This window comes from Podarcis erhardii, assembly GCF_964252035.2.
Source record: "Podarcis erhardii genome assembly, chromosome: 17".
Classification (NCBI taxonomy): Eukaryota; Metazoa; Chordata; class Lepidosauria; order Squamata; family Lacertidae; genus Podarcis; species Podarcis erhardii.
This window is the reverse complement of record NC_138515.1, coordinates 27,658,304-27,672,071: the sequence shown is the minus strand read 5'-3', so window position 1 is coordinate 27,672,071 and position 13,768 is coordinate 27,658,304. Positions and strand designations below refer to the sequence as shown.

General features: G+C 44.2%; 2 long non-coding RNA genes across 2 annotated transcripts; both read right to left on the bottom strand.

Annotated features, from left to right (window-relative positions):
- Positions 1 to 4,138: 4,138 nt before the first annotated feature.
- Positions 4,139 to 5,452, bottom strand: LOC309332538. Its single transcript, XR_014152135.1, has 2 exons — positions 5,336 to 5,452; positions 4,139 to 5,219 (listed from the first exon to the last, which is right to left on the bottom strand). It is a non-coding gene; the product is annotated as an uncharacterized lncRNA (long non-coding RNA).
- Positions 5,453 to 11,306: 5,854 nt separating this feature from the next.
- Positions 11,307 to 12,500, bottom strand: LOC309332624. The gene is made up of 2 exons (XR_014152256.1): positions 11,837 to 12,500; positions 11,307 to 11,671 (listed from the first exon to the last, which is right to left on the bottom strand). It is a non-coding gene; the product is annotated as an uncharacterized lncRNA (long non-coding RNA).
- Positions 12,501 to 13,768: the final 1,268 nt, after the last annotated feature.

Here is a 13,768-nt window from a genome sequence, read left to right as displayed (position 1 = left end):
AGAGTACCACTGCAAGGCTGTTTAAGCTCCATGGTGTGGTCACAGGCTACACTCTTGGCGCCTGTGCTATTTAATATCTATGACGCCACTGGATGTGGTTGTTAGGAGTTTGCAGGCAAAGAATATTCAGCACACTGATGACACACTGCTCAACTTCTCCAGGACAGGCAACACATGGTTCGGACTGTTGCCTGTGCACTTGTGGACTGGATGAAGGCCAATAAACAGAGCTTGAACTCCCCCAAAATGAGACACACAGTAGATTGGTGGTTCTAGTGTCCAGGAGAGGTTTTATGTCCTGTTTTTTGTTGCTCCCAAATCAACTTGCTTAGAGTACTGGACCCTGGTAATGCCATGCTGTGTGGCATCGGTTGCCAACAATGCCCATATATGCCCATAGAGGCCTTTCTGACTAAGTGTAGGAAGATCCTTCTGACAGTAAGAACTGTTAGGCAGTGGAAGAGACTCTCTAGGAGGGTGGTGGGCTCTCCTTCCTTGGAGGTTTGGAAGCAGATGTTGGATGGTCACCTGTCATGGATGTGGTTTAGCTGAGATTCCTGCATCGCAGGCGGTTGGGCTAGATGACCCTCGGGGTCCCTTCCAACTCTGCAATTCTATGGATGATGCCATTGTGGCTACTTCTAGACTGCAAGCCTAAAGCTGCCATCTTGTGTATGCTTCCTTGGGAGGAAGCCCCACCCAATTCATCCGTGGAATTGAGCTTCATGGCTGCAACCCTAAGCACAGGAACAAAGGAAGCTGCCTTATAACTGAATCAGGCCAGTGCTCCCATCTGGCTTTGTATCAATGACTGACAGTGTCTCTCTAAGGATTTCCTCCAGCAGCCATATCTAGAAATCTGTGACCTCCTCCCTACAACACACGCACTCCACCACTGTGTTATAGCTGTGCCCCCAAAGCACACTGGCAAGATCACTGGGACTTCCTTCTAAGCAGAGTTAGGGTCAAACTGCACTTCCCATGATCAGGGGGAAAACAAAGGGCCAGGCTGCCAAGGCTGGAGTCAGATGCAGGTCAGCAGAAAGAAGCAAGGCCAGTTGTCAGTGCCCAGTTGACTTTTTATTTGAGGAAATGAACATACAACTCAGCGACATTTCCCAGTAGGTCTTGGCCCTGTGGAGCAGTTGTCAGGACTGAGGTCCCTGCCTTCTAAAGCTCCTCCTCTCCCAAGCAGTCTCAAATAGCATCTGAGCATCTCTGGCCCCTGTTCCACTCTCCTCATTATTCTGTGCGTTCTTGGAGACAAGGCTGGAGGGGAGCTTGTCGCAGCAGGAGAGGGAGACTCCCTGGATTCCTCATCAGTCTCTTGATGCCCCTCCTCTGCTTCAGCCTTGGAGTCTGAACTGCTTCCGTCCACAGGTTCTTCCTGCTCACTAAACTTTGTTGTCCCTTCAGCATTTGTTGCTTCCTTAGATTCTCCGAATTGCAGAAATTGGCCTCTTTGCTTATAATGGCCCCTGACACATGGTTTAAAAAAGAGAGAGATTAATTTGCAAATGCTGTATACAGATGCACATTTAAAAATGACTATTACCCTACCGAGTCATACAAAGTAGACCCATTGGTTTCGGTGAGTCTGAGTATGAATTAGCAGGATGCATGATTTTACTCTTGAGTATGACTAATGTTAGACATCATCCTATAATTTTTAGAGGAATACATCTCACTGTAGTGGGGAGGACCAGGGCCTGTGTGCATGTGCTCATCTTCTGCCTAGGTGCTGGCTTCTGATGGGCAGTTCCTGGGCCCCTGCATTCCTCCTTTACTTTTAAACCAGATTTGGAATGGACAGCCATTCAAATACAGGACATCATACAGAAAACTGCCACCCATCCTTATCCCGTCCCTATCCTAACCTTCTCCTGCCACCTGTCCTTATCCTGCCACCTGTCCTTATTCTGCACCTGTCCTTATCCTGCCACCTGCCCTTATCCTAACCTTCTGATAGCCCTTCAAATGGACATAAGTCTTCTCCAAAGGAGGACACTGACCACCCTGTCTTTGCCCTACTTGTTCTGCTAATGTGTGTATGTGGTACCAGTTGCTCTGTCATTGAGACCTTGTCCATTTTCCACATAATTTAAAAAGGCTGCATTTTTGGGAGTGCGTGTTGCTTCCTAAACAAACAAAGATGTACTCCTTAGTACCTGGGAATGCTAGGATAGGAAGCACCCACATGATCCAGCCTATCTCGACACACCTGGTGATGCATCAGAGGAGCATCATTAGAGCAGCAGGCACAGGGCAAAGGTTGCTTGAACTGGTCCTTAGATGCCATGACGGAATTCAGAACCAAGCTTATTCATTGAAATCCCCACATGAAAACACTCCCATGCTAATACTTTGGGATTTGAGTGATATAGGGGAAAATAGAGGGGCACGATGGTTGCATTAGAAGTTAGCGAGGACACCGCAGGGACTTGAACCCCGTTCTGGAAACCTTGAAGGTGGTGCTTGAAATGGTCCTTTGGTGCTATGGTGGAGTTAAGAATCAAGCTCAGTCACTGAAGTCACCACCCTCCCATGCTAATACGTTGGCTTAAGAAAAAAGGAGCCAATTCTTATTTGGCCAGTGTGGGATAGAGAGGGATAGAGAGACAGAGAGAGATAGAGAGGGATAGAGAGACAGAGAGAGATAGAGAGGGATAGAGAGACAGAGAGAGACAGAGAGAGTTAGCAGTTGCATTGGAAGTAAGCATGGACACCGCAGGGATTTGAACCCCGTCCTGGCAACCAGGAGCGCTGACCGCCAGTGTCTTTTGCTTTTTTTTGAGCAATGCAACAAGGGGAAAAGCAAAACCTGAGAGAACATTCTGTGAATGTTCTCTCAGGAAAAAGAAAACCTGAAGATGTTAAGAAGAGCTCTTTAGATAGACCTGTGAAGAGAATAGCAGAAAAGAAAATGAGAAAAAGGAGAGACCAATACAAAAGACATTATCATGGGGGGGACAGACACTGAGTAGTGGAATGTGAACTTACCTAAAACAGCAGGTGACTCACTCTTCAGGTACAGTGAGCTCTGGGAAGCCTGAAGAAAAGAGAAGCTAGATCATAAGAAGAAGTCTTCTCCTACTTGCAGGTGAGCCTCATTGTGGTGACGCAGAATAAAGCCTCTTCTGACGACTTAGTCACCCCGACCTGAAAGAGTCTCAGCACAAAGAGTTGCAGTCGGAACACAACAGAGATGTTCTCCCTAGCCAAGCAAGGGATACTCACCTAAATGTCCTTCAGTGGTAGTGTATAGAACTATAGTACTACTATTATTGTGATGAAGCGTTTAGGGTTTACTTGTGAGTTATCTGAGCCTGTCATCGCCTCTGAAAATGCAAGAGTACTTGATAGTTACCTTCCTTCAGCTGCGATGGTCGCGTCAAAGGGAGAAGTGAAAGGCGAAGAGGATGTGAGAGCGAACTGGCTGAGGGACACAGCCTAATCCACCCTCTTAGTGCATTTGTCAATGAAATCATAGGCCATGATTTTAGAATTATTACCACCACAGCCACATGACGTATCAGAGATAGGTTTGCTTGCCTTGTTGCATAGTTACCTTTTGACGTCCATTTCCCATTTATTATGTCACCTTGTTGTTCTTGCTGGAAAGGCCAGTCCTTTCAGTACAGCTCTACAAGCATTCATTCTGCCTCCACTGGAATCCTCCACTTGCAAGCCACATTGGAGACATATTCCAGAGTTGAAGGCTCCGTTTTAAGATGGGAATATACAGAAGAATCCTTTATCGTAACAGGTCGCAAATCATCTTGCCGCAACTTTAAAACGAATGAGGAATCAGAGTTCCATTGACTAGATATTTTCCCCCTAGTCAAGCAAGGGATACTCACCTAGATGTGGTTCAGTCACAGAGTGCCATTTTGACTGCCATTTTTTCATTAAACGGGTGAAGAGATTAAAAAGGAGAAACCAGTACAAATGCATTAGCTGAAAAAGATCACCGAGTAGTTGTATAAAGCTGTTTGTATAAAGTCAACACTTTGTGTTATCTGAGCTGTGTGCTAAATAGCTGTTTCCAGAAGATGCTTAGCAAAAATAAAATCCAAAAACCTTGGTTATTACCACCAGAGAACCACATTATGCATCAGGGATAATTTTGACCGGCCTGTTCCATAGTTACCTTTTGAGCTCCATTTCCCATATCTTTTCGTAATCTTGCTGGTTCTGCTGGAAAGGCTTAGTGGAGTTGATGTTCTAGTCTGCTTCCTCATTGGATCCTCACAACAACCCTGTGAGGTAGGTTAGGCTGAGAGATAGAGCGCTTCATGGCAGAATGAGGATTTGAACTCGAGTCTCCCAGGTCCTAATCCAGCACTCTAGCCACTCTCAGGAACTTCCCTCAGAGAAAGCACTTTCCCCCAGGATCCTGGACTTGCCATGTCCCTGAGCAGTCACTCTCCAGTCGCCATCAGCAGGTTCATCCTCAAAATGGTTTATTTGCCTTTTCAGCAAATTTTAAACTTACCTGTCTGTCTCCCCTTCCAAGGCAACCTGAGCCAACATGAAATTAGAAGGAACAGCTTTGTCCTCTCCTTGCCTTCTTTGCTTTTTTCCTTTCAACATGCACATTTCTAGCTTCAGCAACTAAAAAACCCCAACTTTCCGTTCATGAAATGACTTCTCTAGTTGCCTTTTAAAAGAAATACCTTCTACTTTCCTACTCATTTTCCCTCTTCTTTAAGCGGACTTCATATCCATGTACCCTTTCATGTGCTCCTTCTTTTCATCCAAAGACTCATTAGTTTAGTTTAAAAGGTAACTAAAACTTGATTCCCCCATCCACATTCCTTCATTTAATCTTCATTTTCTCTTGGTTTTCCAGTAAAGTATTTTTTAATTTTCTTGATTCTCTTTAAAATCTCCATTTTGATATTTTTCTGAGGGTTGTTTTTTTTTTTTTTTTTTTTGGTCCATTTGAAGTGTGACTTTGTGTGCCTGGCAGTTCCTTCTGCTGGTCTGTGAAAAGCAATCCACAGTTACTAGTTTCTCCCCAGTCCCATCCCACCAATCCCATGGGAAGAGTTGTTTGTTTGTTTGTTTGTAAAATACATCCACCATGACTTCTGTGACTCTGTAGGAAGAGGTGGCTTCATCTGAGTGTTGTGGGCTCTTCAGACACAACTGTAAAGAGAGGGTGTCAATGAGATGCACCTGGAAGAGACTGGGGTCTTCAGCACCTTTTCTCTCTCCTACAGAAACAGAAGACCAAAAACAGCAGGTTACCTAAAGCCGCGCAGTCAAAATGCATGTTTCTCTCAATAATAACTGCAGGTTTTTACTTGATGTATCAAGAGCTCTTACTCACTTTGCATCTTGGGAGTTAATAAAACAGCTCTGCCTCAGACACAGTGAACTCTGCGACGTCTGTAAAACAGAAGATCTGGAACAAAAGAAAGAGTGTTGCCCCACCCGCAAGTGTACCTCATTGTGGACCGACACAGGAAAAGGCCTTCTCTGCAGTGACATCTCGACAGAAGAAGTTCTCTTGGAAACAGGAATGGCGGCCACCTGGTGTCTTCAGTTCCCAGCTCATCTGAAAAGAATGACTGAATGACCAATGTTGCTAAGTGCAAGCTCCTTAGGAACTTGTATATTTTATGTATTATTACATCAATAACTTACCTCTTCTCCAGTGAGTTCATGGCAGCGTGATCGTCCTTCTCCTGTGACGTGAAACAGTCTTTGCACAAAGAGTTGCAGAAGGAAGACAATATAAATTTTCTTCCCAGCGAAGCAAGAGATACTCACCTAGATGTCCTTCACTCATAATATATTGCTGCTAACATTGTGATATAGCATTTAGGGCTTACTTGTGAGGTATCCGAGCCTGCCATCGCCTCTGAATATTCATGAGTACTTGATAGTTACCTTCCTTCAGCTGTGATGGTCGCTTCAAAGCGAGAAGTGACAGGCGAAGAGGATGTAAGGGCGATCTGGCTGCGACATCTGTCATCCCATTGATCGCCTGGTTGATTTGGCTGATCTGGCTGGCTAGGCTGATGTCCCCTACCCCCCTCAACGCTCCATGTGTGTCCCTCCCAAAGCTGCGCACTCAGTAGAAGAGGACGACCATCCCAGATAGAAGTAGTGCACCATTCTTCGGTCAAGGCTATACGATAGCTGCGCCCCACTGCTAGGACCTCCAAACAAGCTCAAGGGTCCATTTGGAGGAGAACATAGGGTAGTCAAGCTTCCAAGACTCCAGACACATCCAAGTAAGGTGCTGCAGTATGTATTAAATGGTGTTCTTGGAAGGTGCTTAGCAAAAAATTTAGAGGTTCCACCAGGGGAGCACAGCTATCGTATACCCTTGACCGAAGAATGGTACACTCCTTCTGCCTGGGATGCTTGTCCTCTTCCACTGAGCGCACAGCTTTGGGAGGGACACACACGGAGCGGTGAGGGATACAGCATAATCCACCCTCTTAGTGCATTTGTCAATGAAATCATAGGCCATGATTTTAGAGTCATTACTACCACAGCCACATTACGTATCGGAGATAGGTTTGCCTGCCCTGTTGCATAGTTGCCTTTTGACGTCCGTTTCCCATTTATTATGTCATCTTGTTGTTGTTGCTGGAAAGGCCAGTCCTTTCAGTACCGCTCTATGACCTACAAGCATTCATTCTGCCTCCAATGGAATCCTCCACTTGCAAGACACATTGGAGACATATTCCAGAATTGAAGGCTCCGGTTTCAGATGGGAAGATATAGAAGAATCCTTTATCGTAACAGGTTGCAAATCATCTTGCCGCAACTTTAAAACGAATGAGGAATCTCCAAGTACCATTTTGACTAGGTATTTCCTCCCTAGTCAAGCAAGGGATACTCACCTAGATGTGGTTCAGTCACAGAGTGCCATTTTGACTGTCATTTTTTTCATGAAGCGCGTTAAGAGATTAAAAAGGAGAAACCAGTACAAAAGCATTGCACTGAAAAAGATCACCGAGTAGTGGGGAAGAAAGAGCAGATAACCTAATGCAGGTCAGTCAAAATGCAGGTGTCCCTCAAACATCTACTGCAGGGTTCTCCTTGATGTATCAAGAACTGAGCTCATGTTGCATCAACTGCCTTAGATACACGGAGCTCTTGGAGGGCTGTAAGAAGCAAGAGCTGGAGCAAAAGAATAAGTCAGGGTTTTCCCACCAGCAGATAGACCTCATAGGGCAGTGACACAGGAAAGGATCTGTACTCTGTCCTGGACTGCATAAGGTTCTTCCTGCTGGAAGCTCAGGTGGCAACCACCTGGAACTTGCTTAGCTCTTCTATTAAAAAAATAATAATTAAATAACCAAAATTGCTCCATATAAGCTCCTTGGCTGTCTTGGTTTGTATGTGTTATTCCGTTTATATTGTACATTTCCTCCAATGAGCCCAAGCTGCTGTGATGATCCCTCTCACTGCAACCTTAATGTGTCTCAGCACAAGAATTGCAGGTAGAAAACAGATTTTCTCTCCAGCCAAGTAGGAGATACTCACCTTAGAAGCCCTTCAATCAGAATGCATTTGCACCTGTCGCCACCTCTGAAAAGTCCAAAGTATTTAATAGTTACCTTCCTTCAACTGCAGCACTAGTTTCCAGGTGGGAAGTTACTGCAACAGAAGCTGACTGCTTGACCTGGTTTTAAAATTGGTATTTTGGTAAATTGGTATCACCTTCAGTGATGGAGAATCTAAATTTTTCTTTGTATAAAGTCAATGCTTTGTGTTGTCTGAGCTGTGTGCTAAATAGCTGTTTCTAGAAGATGCTTAGCAAAAATAAAATCCAAAAACCTTGGTTATTACCACCAGAGAACCACATTATGCATCAGGGATAATTTTGACCGGCCTGTTCCATAGTTACCTTTTGAGCTCCATTTCCCATTTCTTTTCAAAATCTTGCCGGTTCTGCTGGAAAGGCTTAGTGGAGTTGATGTTCTAGTCTGCTTCCTCATTGGATCCTCACAACAACCCTGTGAGGTAGGTTAGGCTGAGAGATAGAGCTTTTCGTGGCAGAGTGAGGATTTGAACTTGTCTCTCCCAGGTCCTAATTCAGCACTCTAGCCACTCTCAGGAACTTCCTTTGGAGAAAGCACTTTCCCCCAGGATCCTGGACTTGCCATGTCCCTGAGCAGTCACTTTCCAGTCGCCATCAGCAGGTTCATCCTCAAAATGCTTTATTTGCCTTTTCAGCAAGTTTTAAACTTACCTGTCTTTCTCTCCTTCCAAGGCAACCTGAGCCAACATGAAATCAGAAGAAACGGTTTTGTCCTCTTCTTGCCTTCTTTGCTTTTTTTCTCTCAACATGCACATTTCCAGCTTCAGCAACAAAAAACCCCAACTTTCCGTTCATGAAATGACTTCTCTAGTTGTCTTTTAAAAGAAAGCCTTCTATTTTCCCCACACATTTTCCCTCTTCTTTAAGCGGACTTCATATCCATGTACCCTTTCATGTGCTCCTTCTTTTCATCCAAAGATTCATTAGTTTGAAAGGTAACTAAAACTTGATTCCCCTCTTCACATTCCTTCATTTATCTTCATTTTCTCTTGGTTTTCCAGTAAAGTATTTTTATTTTTCTTGATTCTCTTTAAAATCTCCATCTTGGTAAAGCAATCTAACTTACCGTAAGCTGGTTTCAGTTGCCTTTTCAAACCTGTTTCATCTTCCTAGCCTCCCTCTCCTAATCCCTCTGCCCCTTAACTCCTTCAGCTCTGACCAGTGAGAGGGCTAACACCAGTACTATTGCCAGGGACAGGATCACTCACTGGAATGCAGCTCGCTTCCTCCACCTGTCATAATGACACATAAAAAAGTCCCTTGTAGCATTAATACAGTGGGTACAAATGTCTTTATTTTTGACATGGGGTCATTTCAGGGTTTTGATGGGAAATGAGTATTTTCTCTCCAAATTAATACATTCTGGAAATACAAGGGAACTGAATTTATAATCCACCCAAATCTCATGGAGTACAAACTATAAGAACATGACTTGCACAGGAGAATAAGGGGAAGACTATGGGAAGAGGGGCTGGCTTGGATCTCAGTGGCCCCCATTGAATTCTATGGAGCAAAGTAAATGGGCTGTACAGTTGGAAAAGTAATCTGGGGTACAGCTGGAAAGCACAGCAGTTGCTTCTCACTCCTATGTATAGAGAACATTCTATGACAGAATGAATGAAGCCTGGGTGCTTGTTTTTTTAAAAAAGTTGGCTTAAAAAGAAAGTAAGTGGTGGTTAATTTTAAATCATTGCTCCCATTTGTAGCATACTGGCCGTCTTTCCCTTGAAAATTGCTTTGTTGAAATATAATACCTGGTTGGTTGGTGGAGGGGAAGGGTTTGGAGTGACTGAAATAGATGTACAGCTCCACTAACTACAGAAGAAATTTCATTTCACTTTGAGGATTAAAAACCTCAGTGTTTGATGCTTAAGAATGCCTTGTGCAGTTTAAATTTAAGTGCTCTTTTCTGTTCTATCTCTGTCTTAACTTTAACCACCATGACATGATTGCATAATTATTGTAACTTGCAAAACTGGGTGAAATGTGTAAAGTCATTTTCCAGATAATCATCACTGAAGTTGAACTGTTGTTTTACAGGAAAGCAGTTAGAGGTGAAATTACCGTGTGAAATTACTTTGGATATGGTTTTATCCTGCTGTAACCACAGTTGTGTAATGCATGACGTCATTAATCCTTTTGCCATTACCAATAGATTTAAAATTCTCCTAATCAAATGCATTCATTTTAAAGGAATTTGCCTTGTTTGGTGCACTTCTTTCTTGCATTGGGCAAGGAAAACAGTGCCACTGAGAGAGAGCAGAAGGCTGATCTATAAGATGGTAAAGTGGTATTTTCCTTGAACATTTTAGCAGCCACTGGCCCATTTGAAAATGGGGGCTGACTAGTAGTATTCCAGATAAGCCCACACTTGACTTGTCTAGCTTGATATCCTAACTACATATAATGTGACTGCAATGAAAGGTTTTTGCTTGAGATGAGCTTCTTTGCACGACTATTCAGTAGTTCTTCTTTTCATACTTGGCAGGAAAACGTCAGTGACATGACGGATGATTTCTCACAGGGAGAAATGTTCCATTAGGGGTCCATCTGGTTCAGCGTTTATATTAGTGCACTCTGGGAGACAGCCAAGATTCGGATTATGGTGTTATTTTGCTGCGTGTTATGTGTAATTTTTTGTTTGCATGTGCAACAAATGTGTAAACTAACCAGTTTCCTGTGACATCCACACTCAGAGATTTCTGGATTGACTTTAGTTAGTGAAAATAAGCCAGGAGCAAGCATGTTTTTATGTCCTGTTTTTTGTTGTTCTCAAATCAACTTATTTAGAGTAGGGGGCGAGGGTAGTGCCATGCTGGATGGCATCAGTTGCCAAGAAGAAGAAGAGGAGGACTTTGGATTTGATATCCCGCCTTTCACTCCCTTTAAGGAGTCTCAAAGCGACTAATATTCTCCTTTCCCTTCCTCCCCCACAACAAACACTCTGTGGGGTGAGTGGGGCTGAGAGACTTCAAGGAAGTGTGACTGGCCCAAGGTCACCCAGCAGCTGCATGTGGAGGAGCGGAGACGCAAACCCGGTTCCCCAGATTACGAGACTACCGCTCTCAACCACTACACCACAATGCCCATATATGCCCATAGAGGCCTTTCCAACTAAGTGTAGGAAGAACCATCTGACAGTAAGAGCTGTTAGGCAGTGGAACAGACTCTCTAGGAGGGCGGTGGACTCTCCTTTCTTGGAGGTTTTGAAGGAGAGATTGGATGGCCACCTGTCATGGATGTTTAGCTGAGATTCCTGCATTGCAGGAGGGTTGGATCAGATAACCCTCGGGGTCCCTTCCAACTCTGCAATTCTATGATTCTATGAATGATGCCACTGTGGCTACTCCTAGACTGCAAGCCTAAAGCTGCCATATTGTGTATACAAATTCATCCGTGAAATTGAGCTTCATGGCTGCAACCCTAAGCATAGGAACAAAGGAAGCTGCCTTATAACTGAATTAGGCCAGTGCTCCCATCTGGCTTTGTATCAATGACTGACAGTGTCTCTCTAAGGATTTCCTCCAGCATCCATATCTGGAAATCTGTGACCTCCTCCCTACAACACACACACTCCACCACTGTGTTATAGCTGTGCCCCCAAAGCACACTGGCCGGATCACTGGGACTTCCTTCTAAGCAGAGTTAGGGTCAAACTGCACTTCCCATGATCAGGGGGAAAACAAAGGGCCAGGCTGCCAGGGCTGGAGTCAGATGCAGGTTAGCACAAAGAAGCCAGTTGTCAGTGCTCAGTTAACTTTTTATTCAAGGAAATGAACATACAACTCAGCGACATTTCCCAGTAGGTCTTGGCCCTGTGGAGCAGTTGTCAGGACTGAGGTCCCTGCCTTCTGATGCTCCTCCTCTCCCAAGCAATCTCAAACAGCATCTGAGCATCTCTGGCCTCTGCTCCACTCTCCTCATTATTCTGTGCGTTCTTGGAGACAAGGCTGGAGGGGAGCTTGTCACAGCAGGAGAGGGAGACTCCCTGGATTCTTCAGCAGTCTCTTGACGCCCCTCCTCTGCTCCAGCCTTGGAGTCTGAACTGCTTCTGTCCACAGGTTCTTCCTGCTCACTAAACTTTGTTGCCCCTTCAGCATCCAGCTCCTCCCCCCTCTGACCTCCCCTCACTGTCCCTTTCCCAATCCCCAGGCTCTGAGCCTTCCTCCTCTGGTGTCTCCCTTGGGGGTTCCCTGACTGATGCCTCCCACTACTCCTCATCGTGCAGCCAGTCTCTGACACAGACTGAAGAATAGCACTTACTGCAACTGCTTCCCTAGATTCTCTGAATTACAGAAATTGGCCTCTCTGCCTATACTGGCCACTGACACATGGCTTAAAAAAGAAAGAAAGAGGAGACTGATTTGCAAATGCTGTATACAGATGCACATTTAAAAATGACTACTACCCTACTGAGTCATACAAAGTAGACCCATCGGTTTCGGTGAGTCTGAGTATGAATTAGCAGGATGCATGATTTTATTCTTGAGTATGTCTAATGTTAGATATCACCCTACAATTTTTATTGAGGAATACAATACATCTCACTGTAGTGGGGAGAGCCAGGGCCTGTGTGCATGGGCTCAGTCTTCTGCCAAGGGGCTGGCTGCTGATGGGCAGTTCCTGGTCCCCTGCTTTCCTCCTTTACTTTTAAACCAGATTTGGAATGGACAGCCATTCAAACAGAGGACATCATACAGCCACCTGTCCTTATCCTGCCACCTGTCCTTATCCTAACCTTCTGATAGCCCTTCCAATGGACACAAGTCTTCTCCAAAGAAGGACAGTGACCACCCTGTCTTTGCCCTGCTTGTTCTGCTAATGTGTGCATGTGGTACCAGTTGCTCTGCCATGGAGACCTTGTCCATTTTCCACATAATTTAAAAAGGCTGCATTTTTGTGTTGTTTCCTAAACAAACGAAGATGTGAAGTTAGACTCTCTTTTAAAAAGTACTAGTGATGTAGTGAGACCAGAGGGACATCGCCCGGCTGGGAGTCGTGAAGGCCGCTCCCTGCAAGGCCCTTTCCACCTGGCCTAGGGGGCAGGGCCCACACTCACCTGGCTCTACCAAAGTGGTTCCTGGGGAGACCAGGGGGACATTGCTATGCCTGACAACAAACCCTAACTATTGGATTATTTTGTCCCATCTTTTGGTGCCTGCCAAACAGCCATGTCTTATACTTTTTATAAGAGTATATACTCTTGTTAATTATGCTGTTTTAAATGTGCATTTTATATTTGATTTCACTTAAGCAATATTTTTTCTTTTGAAATGTTTGGAGTTTTTTTGGTCAACTTTGTTTGTCTTAAATATGTGTTCTGCAGTTGACCTCCTTTGTAATGTTTTATTTTGAAATCTTTAATATTGTAGTTTTCAGTTACTTATGTTGCTTTTGCGGTATACTCTATATTTGACTTTCTTCAGATTGTTTTCTTGATGTTTTAATATTCTGTAAACTGCTTTGAGATTTTCCTTAAAAATAAAAAGTATAGAAATAAAATAAAATAAATACATACATACATACATTAGTGGCAGTGAGGGCAGGTACATAGACGAAAGCAATATCTGGACAGGGAAGGATAGTCTGGATGTGACAGGTTGTGTTTTGGTAATTTCAAGACTTGATTATTGCAATGTACTCTATTTAAGGTTGTCTGGAACCTCCTCCGGTGCACAATACTGCAGCTATATTTGTCAATAGGGACAGACTCCTGCCAGCACTTAACTCCAGTGCTTAAAAAGCTTGCAGTGGCTGCCAATATTGCCAGGGCAATTTCATGTATTGTATTAATTTAAAACCTTCACAATATTTTGAGGACAACCCGAGTCCTTATATCACTTCTTAGACATGCTAACTATTCAGTATATAAATGCCTGGAGGAAAATAAACATGAAAACTGGGACAGTAGACAGGTCATCCCGCACTAGGTTTGAATCATGATTTACTTCTGTATTGTTTTCTCTCATGCCCTCTGTTCATATTTGTCTCCATGTCTTCTAGCAAAGGATTAAGAGTAATTACAGTGATATCTCTAGTTACGAACTTAATTTGTTCCGGAGGTTCGTTCTTAACCTGAAACTGTTCTTAACTAGAGGTGTGCTTTCGCTAATGGGGCCTCTTGCTGCCTCCGCGCCGCCAGCACACGATTTCCGTTCTCATCCTGGGGCAAAGTTCTCAACTCGAGGTAACTCTTCCAGG